Raw genomic sequence first — 8,192 nt, forward strand, 5'->3', positions numbered from 1 at the left:
ATTTATTTGTATCCTATATTTTTATTATTTTATTTTATATTGTTTTGCTCACAAAGTGACACTTTTCTTTATTCATGTTGGGCTTCATATAATCAATCATTTTTCTGCATTATGCTTTATAGAATCAGTCACCATTGGATCTTGCTAATTTTTTTGCTTTGATAAAATTTGATACAGGTGATGTTGAAACAATGATTTTATATTTTTTTACTGTAACAGAAAAATATTTGCTACTACTACATTGTATAGTAGCTTTGAACTTCTCTCTTAATTATATCAGAAATACTTTTACTTCTCAATGGTAAATTTGTAATCAAAGATATTAATGAATTAGATTAATGTGGTATAATGCTGTGCTTTACAACAACATACAAGAAATCTAAGTGGTTCATACCCCAGGGAAGAGTTGATGCTATCAATTTAAAACGTTTAATATAAATTTATTTAAATGTGAAGTTGCACTTTGCCTGAGGAGTGAGTATTTATTTAAATTGACAGCCTAATAAAATTCCTAAGTAATGTAGTCTTTCTTCCATTTGCTTATTAGTCATATTTTAAAATCATTCATTGAGAGATAGCAGAAATGAATGAGAACTAATTGTTGAGGGATATGCTAATTATTTAGGGAATTAAACGTTAATTCTATGATTTCTTTTTTACCATAAATATAGATATTTGATCTTTGGTATTACTTCTTAGGGTCAAATCATTCCTGGATTAATAACTCAAAGGTAATGATTACATAAATAAGAACAGCCAGAATATTTTAAGTAAATATATTATTAAAATTAATTAGAACTGTAAGAGGTTATGCCCAAATTCTATCTCTTAATGAAAAAAGAACAAAATACTGTCTTCTTACAAAATTTTATTTATAATAACTAATTCTCTTTTATCATAATACTAGTTAAAATTTCACACATTTTATGCGTTATTCTACTCTCATAATTTATGAACCTTGATAAATTTAATTGTTGCAGACTTTAAAATTGAATTACATTTCATGCAATCAAATTAGTTACATTAATTATTTTCTGGAGTTATAAATATGGAAATTCACTAAAGAAAACTGTGTCAGCTTACTTCTCCACAGAAATGCTTATAAATCTATTTTTCTTGTGTTTTAGGTAAAATGGCAACTGTCCTAAAAAGAGGTAGAAATGTTAAATAACTCATTAATGTATATGGCTCATAAACATTTTCTTGTCCTTATTATCCATTACCTATTTGTTCACCAAAATCTACAAGTGTGCCCACCACTCAGTTTTCACTCAGTTTTCAACATATCAATCTTTCTAGAAATCCTATGGATTTGCCAATGCAGAACTTCCACCACATATGGTGGCCCTTCCTCCTCCCCATCTACATACATTCCTTGGTGAGGTGGTATCTATATAGTGAATCCAGTCTTCAGAAATATTTATTTTGACCTCACTATGTTGTTTTGTTTCAATTTCTCAGTTACTTTCATCTAAGCAGACTTCTCTCTGGAGTTAGTTCATCACATATTCCACCATTTCCTGTAGTCTTCTATTTGACTCAATTCACACATTTCTAGGTGCATATAGATTTTTTTTCATTCTTATGTTGGCCTAGCAATTGTCATGTTCTCAAAAAAAAAATTATTATCCTGACTTAGAAAAAAGGCCTGTTGTTTTAATTTCATCATTTCTAGCCACTTTTTGTAGATCTTAAAATAATTCTTGGTTTTCAGTTAATCTCAATAGTTGACACAGGGCACAAATAAGATTGCTTTTATAAATCTGTAATACAGTTACTCAAACTGTTCAAAAGCATATACCTTAATGGATAAAAGAAAACAAAGAAGATATTCACAAGTATAAGTAGCACTTATTTTTATAAGCATGAATAAAAAATTATATTTAGGTGAGGGTTTTTATGCCAGTCATTGATTAAGCACAGCATTATATCATTTTTCTTTTAACAGAAAATGTTAATAGTTGTTTTGGTTTCATGCTAGAAGCATTCAGATACTAGTCACTCAATAAATAATAATCTTTTCATTATGCAAATACTACCATATTCTTCTAAAAGTTTCAGGTTGTTCTTAAATAAATTCCAGAATGACACCAAGATTATTGTGGCATCTTTTTCATTCTATTTTTCAATAAAAATTTGCACTCAGATGGAAAAGCTACAACTTTGAGCATCACACAAATTTAAGAGGTAATAAAGCCACATATTTGCATGTACATGCTTATATTGTAGTTAATCCTTTCAAGACCATAAGAGAAATAATTTGTATCTGCATATTATCAAGTTTAAGCATCATTTAATAATCTAATTTACAATTCTTTCTAAATTACAAAACATATTTCAAACTTTTCTGGAATCCATCTTAATTCCGTAAAATGTCAATATGTACACACACAACGTCTTTTTCTGGGGAAATGACAGAAGATTAACAAAGTCAGGAAGCTGTTCCAATAAAAGTATAAATTCCTTTACTTTTCCTGTTGTAAACAACAAAATTGTCAGGATGGAACAAATTCATTCATAGCTGAGGAGTGTAATATCCGAATACGTTTCTAGATTTATTTAGTTTAAAGGTGTTACAAATGTGTTAATTCCAAAAAAAAACAACAACATTGGGTTAAATAAATGTGACCATTTCTGAAGTATAATTTTCTTTTGTGATAAATGCTATTGACTTACTGTTTACTTTTCAATTGATTTTATTTGCCAAATTACATACCAAATAGTCCCATAGGCTTATAGAATATATGGGGGCTAACAGTGAAAAATGTGCATAGTTTTAACACCAACTTTGTAAATTGCCTTAATAATAGCTGGTATAATGTAATAGTATTTTCAACCAGTACTTTTAATTTCTAGCTCATAATGCCTTTTCATTGAACCCCAAGGGTGTAGCTATAAAAGTGAGATTTAATTTTGTATATAATGTGGTCTAAATTAGCTTTAAAGCAAAAGGAGAACATGCAGTTACAGAAGATAGGATGAAATTATTATAACTTGTAAATTTCTGCAACAAAATTAATTATTGTTTTGATCATAACATAACTTGAAGTGAAAATTTAATGTGACTCAGATCATACACTTTGAAGCTTATTCTTTTTTAAACTGTAACAAATATATACAACACCTTCATGACCATAGGAAGAAGAAATCATTGGTGAAATATACCATCAAATCCATAGGAGTCACAAAGGCCAGAAATGTTTGTAGTCACCTACATAATGTTAACTTATATAAAATATTCTTCCCTACACTATTTTTTTGCTAATCATTTTCATCTCAAAACAAAATTTAAAAAGACCGCCACCACAAAACAAGAAAAGATAGAGAGTGCAGCAGCCTGGCAGAAGGTCGTCTCCAGCTGCCCTATGCACCAGCATCACCAAGGAAGGAGACAAACATTAGAAGAGGCAGGCTCAGGAAGGAGAGATTTCCAGCAGGTTCCTGGAGACATGAGAGGCAGCTCCATAGAGCTACCTGGCAGCCCTGCACCCAATTCTCCTACACAGGATAGATAAGAGTGCAGCAGCCAAGCTGTAGTTGGTCTCCAGCTACCCTGTGCACCAACACCACCAAGGAAAATAACAAACTTTAGAAAAGGTGGATGCAGGAGGGAGAGAGTCCCAGCAGGCTACTGAAGACTTGAAAGGACAGCTGCATAGGGCACACACTGCCTGCTAGCTCCTTCCCAGGTAGAAAACAATAGCCAGGGAAAGTTGATCTTGGACCACCTTCAAAGACAATTACGAACTTTAGAAAAGGTAGACAGTACATGGGCATAATTCTCACAGTGCTGCACTACAATTCAGACCAACACTCTCTCCACACAGGACCAGAAAGAACTTCTGGTATAGCAAGCTTCTCCCCTCCAGATAGAGAACACTTTAAGTCTGCAACTAATCCATGCCATTAAAAAGTAAAGAACTATCAACAACCTCCTCAGACACAATGGAAACAGCCTAACACATACGAAAAAACCTCTTCATATTGTCAAGAATGCAGCAGGCTGCTTCAAACATCATGGGGGTAGGGTGAAACAAAATAAGCCTTCCCCTAAAAAAAGCAGAGTATATTTCAAACCCAATGAATATTAATAAACAGTGATACAGAAGAAATATATTGATGCAGAATCATAAGAACAACTACAGAAGAAGGTACAAATGATAGAGTGGAAGCTGTAAATAATGTGAATACCCATCCCAGAGACAGGGAACCAGAAAAATTATATTGATGTAGAGTTATATAAGCAGCTACAGAAGAAGGTGCAAATGATGGAAGAAAGAATGGAAGCCATAAACAAAGTGAATATCCCAGGGACGAAGAGACAGAGTGAAATGGATCAATGTGGAGGAATATGAACAGCTATGGAAGAAATTGCTAATGATAGCAGAAACAATTGAAACTATAGATAAAAGTATAAGAATTTTAAAAATCAACATAAGACAGAGAGGGTACAGTCAACACATCTCAGATAAGGGTCTCATAACTAAAATTTACAGAATACTACAGGGTCTCCACAAGTAAAAGCACTGTAAAACACCCAATTAAAAAAATTGGTAAAAGGCATAGAAAGACTTCTCAGACGAAGGCATCTAGATGGCCAACAGGAAGCAATGCTCAAAATAATTTGCAAAAAGAGAGATGCAAATCGAAACTACAATTAGATACTATCGGTATCAGTAGAAGTGGCAAAGTTTAACAGGAAAGCAAGCAATAAATGATGGAGAAGATGTGGAGACATTGGAACTTTCTACACCACTGTTGGGATTGCAAATGGTACCTGGAAGGCAATTTGCCGTTTCCTCAAAAAAGCTAAACATAAAAATTCCATATGATCCAGCTATTCCACTGCTAGGAATATAATCTGAGGAAAATAGGACTGAGACATAAACAGATTTATATGCAGATATTCACAGCAGCATTATTCACAATAGCAAGGAAATAGAAATAGCCCAAATGTGCATCAATAAATGGATGGATTGAGAAATTGTGATACATTTACACAATCGAATACTACGGTAACACTCAGGATTAATGATTTCAGAAAATGCTATCTAACATGGGAGAGTCTAGAGAGCATTATGCAGAGTGACTAAGCCAGTCAGTCTCATAAGGACAAATACTACATAAGATGACTATTTTTAAAATAAGAAGATGATTAGCAGGGTGTGTATCAGCGTCCAAGGGGGAATGGGGTGAGAACAGGGGGCTGAACATAGGGAAGGAGAAAAATCATGAGATCTCAGAGTTTAGTGGGTGGAGGGAGGAGATGAAGGAATAAAGAAAGATCCAGTGGGGACCTGAACAGAAAGAGTTATAGAAGGCATAGATCAATGGTGATTAATTTCCTAAAACTCAGTGAATGGGAACAATCATAAGATTCAAAAGGTGAATGAAAAAAAATGTGTGAAACACAAAGTACATTAATGAAAAATAATATATACTAATTTTGTATGCAAACCAATATAAAATAATATTTTTTTAAAAGAGAACTCCAACATTGTCTTTTGATTCCTTTACACTTACATATAGGGAACATAATAATTTATTATTTTTTTATATTTGTATGGTGATTCATAATTCCTTTAAAGTTGCTTTAACTGATTTCATTTTTCCCATATGAATGTATACAGCAAGTATCTACCTCCATTTCATTGGTGAATAAATCTAGTACCTTGTCTAAGACTATTACATTGAGATGAATAATGCATATACCAGGTGCACAGTAGACCTCTTGATAATTCAAGAAAACGGTAATATTTTGCTCTAGAAAAACTCAAATGCTGCACAGAACTCAATAATCGGTTTTTAATATACAGATAATAATTGTATTTCCTAAGAGTGATCAACAAATCTATGTCAACCACTAACAGAACTTTAATATTTTAAATTATCTTTAATTATCTACTTTTTAAATTTCTGAAATTCAAAAGAAAAAGTATTATTCAACAAGTCATGATTATTCTTAATATTGGGTGAACAAATCACTACACAAATGTGTGAAATACAAGTACCTGATATTTATGGGTCTATAGGTAACTTTTTTTTATTTTTAAGACAAATGTTTAGATACAGTCCATTCCTAAATAAATGTTGATGTTAAGATAGGCAAAGGAAAAAAATACTAAATTAAACTTCTTTTGTGTAAAATGTCATTGTTTCTTTGTTCTTTCCTATCAAAATTTTTGAGACAGTGCACTTTAATTTGTGTTTTCAACTCTATATTACATATAGGCAGAAACATATGCAAGTAGGGCTAAATCTAAAGGATGGAAGATTTGTATTTCAGAATCAGCTAGTCAACTAGCATGATTAATAAGAAATTTTATGTTTTTTCTTAGTTTTTATGGTTGTATGATAGAATAATGATAATATAGCAACCCTAAATGCTGTACCCAGCTCTAGAATCTGTGCAAATGTAGAGGGAAAGCATTTTTGTTTCACCAGGATTTTGTTTTGTAACTTTAATTAGTTCTTAAGTAGTACACTGTCATATTATCTGACACGATTAAATTTTGAAAATTAGCACAAACTGAAAAATAGATAATAACAAGACACTAAGTATTTGAAAACATGTTTTAAGATGTGCCATTTAACATGTACAGATGGAGGGAAGCAGCTTCCTTTAAACAGTAAAAAATGCTTCATCCTTTCAACAAACATGGGAAGCATGTCGTTGTTGTCATTATTTGCCAAAGAGCAGAACTCTGTTCAACGGAAGGAAATCCTGTCTGGTCCTGCACCATCCACACAGTATGCCAATCTGCCTCATTCAGAGTCCGTTTCCCTTCATTGACCTGCTTTTCCAAGTATGATGTTCTTTTCCAGAGACTGGACCTTCCTAATAACATGCCCAAAGTATGTGAGACTAAGTGTGCAATATTAAAATATTATTTATATTCAAGGTTATTATGAGGCTTATCTTGTTCTCTTAAAATATGCAATGCCATTTAAAATGTAAGCTAAGAACTATCTGAGGGCATGTTTTCTGGCCGCTCATGCTGGTGATTGTGCAAGCCCAGAGGAGGCGTCCTCAGCCTGCAGGAGGGACAGCCCCCTGGTCGCAGTCACATGGCACCACTAGAGCAGCACTTTAAAATCCTGGCTGTGAGCTCTTGGACGGAGACGTCTGAGATGACATTAATTTAGTATCAATCTGGGGCCTTTTCTTTCCCCTACTCTTTTTTTTTTGGGGGGGGGGAGAGTTGGTGCTTGTCTTTAACTGAACATTTAATTTGTTTAGTCCCTGTGATTATGCTTTGGTCACATTTGGCAATGGAAACGATGTGGAAAGCTGAGAGGGAACACATTACAGCGCCATAAATTTGAGACAGAAGTATGTTTTTGTATTTCTGCCAGGAATATCTGACAGCAAGTGACTGTTCACAAATCTGCTTTTTCAGTCTGTTCTTGTAACATAGGGGTGGGTGGTCCTCGGCCATCCCATTCTGTCTTCCAGAAGACAATCACTATTCCTGATGCATCCTGCCTAATTACCAAGAAGAGAGATGACATTTGAGCTCAATGTTTTTGGCTTTTCTATGAACAAAGAGTTCTCTAAATAAACTAGTGGGGTTTAAAAAAAAATAGAAAAAAAATATATTTTCTTCACCAAATCATTTTTTCACTGTGCTGGCTTTTCCTAACTATAAACTCATCCACAGAACCTGAACATTCCACACCTGAGATGGGAAGCCCACATTCTCCCAGCCCCAGACCGTGAAGAATGCGTTCCCGATCTGCATCTGTATCCCGGATTACTGCACGATAAAGAGGGATTCAGAGAGACAGACTGGGAATTCCCACGAAGACTCAAAAACAAATGATGCGGTTCAAAGAAGTTGTTACAAGAAGAGATGAATTCCTGATGTGGTGCGAAGGATTGTGAACATTCTGTGCCCTGTAAAAGTCGCCTGAGAACAGCTACATTTGCCAATTCAGCAACTCCATTAGTTATCTGACTCATGACTGTTTACTGTGAAAATATATGTTGCCTGGCAACAGCTTTAACAGGGTGCAACAGACCTGTCTTCATCTCCAAAAAAAAGGTTTATTCATTAGTTGTCATCCTTTGCTTATTTTTCTGGGCTCACTTCACTCTCTGGATTAAAAATACACTTTCTAGGTAAATGTGCCATTGTTTAAAAAATATATATAATGTTATATAATATATAATATTATATTATATAATATTA

This window comes from Elephantulus edwardii, unplaced genomic scaffold, assembly GCF_000299155.1.
Source record: "Elephantulus edwardii isolate Elephantulus edwardi_28Jun2011 unplaced genomic scaffold, EleEdw1.0 scaffold00169, whole genome shotgun sequence".
Taxonomy (NCBI): domain Eukaryota; kingdom Metazoa; phylum Chordata; class Mammalia; order Macroscelidea; family Macroscelididae; genus Elephantulus; species Elephantulus edwardii.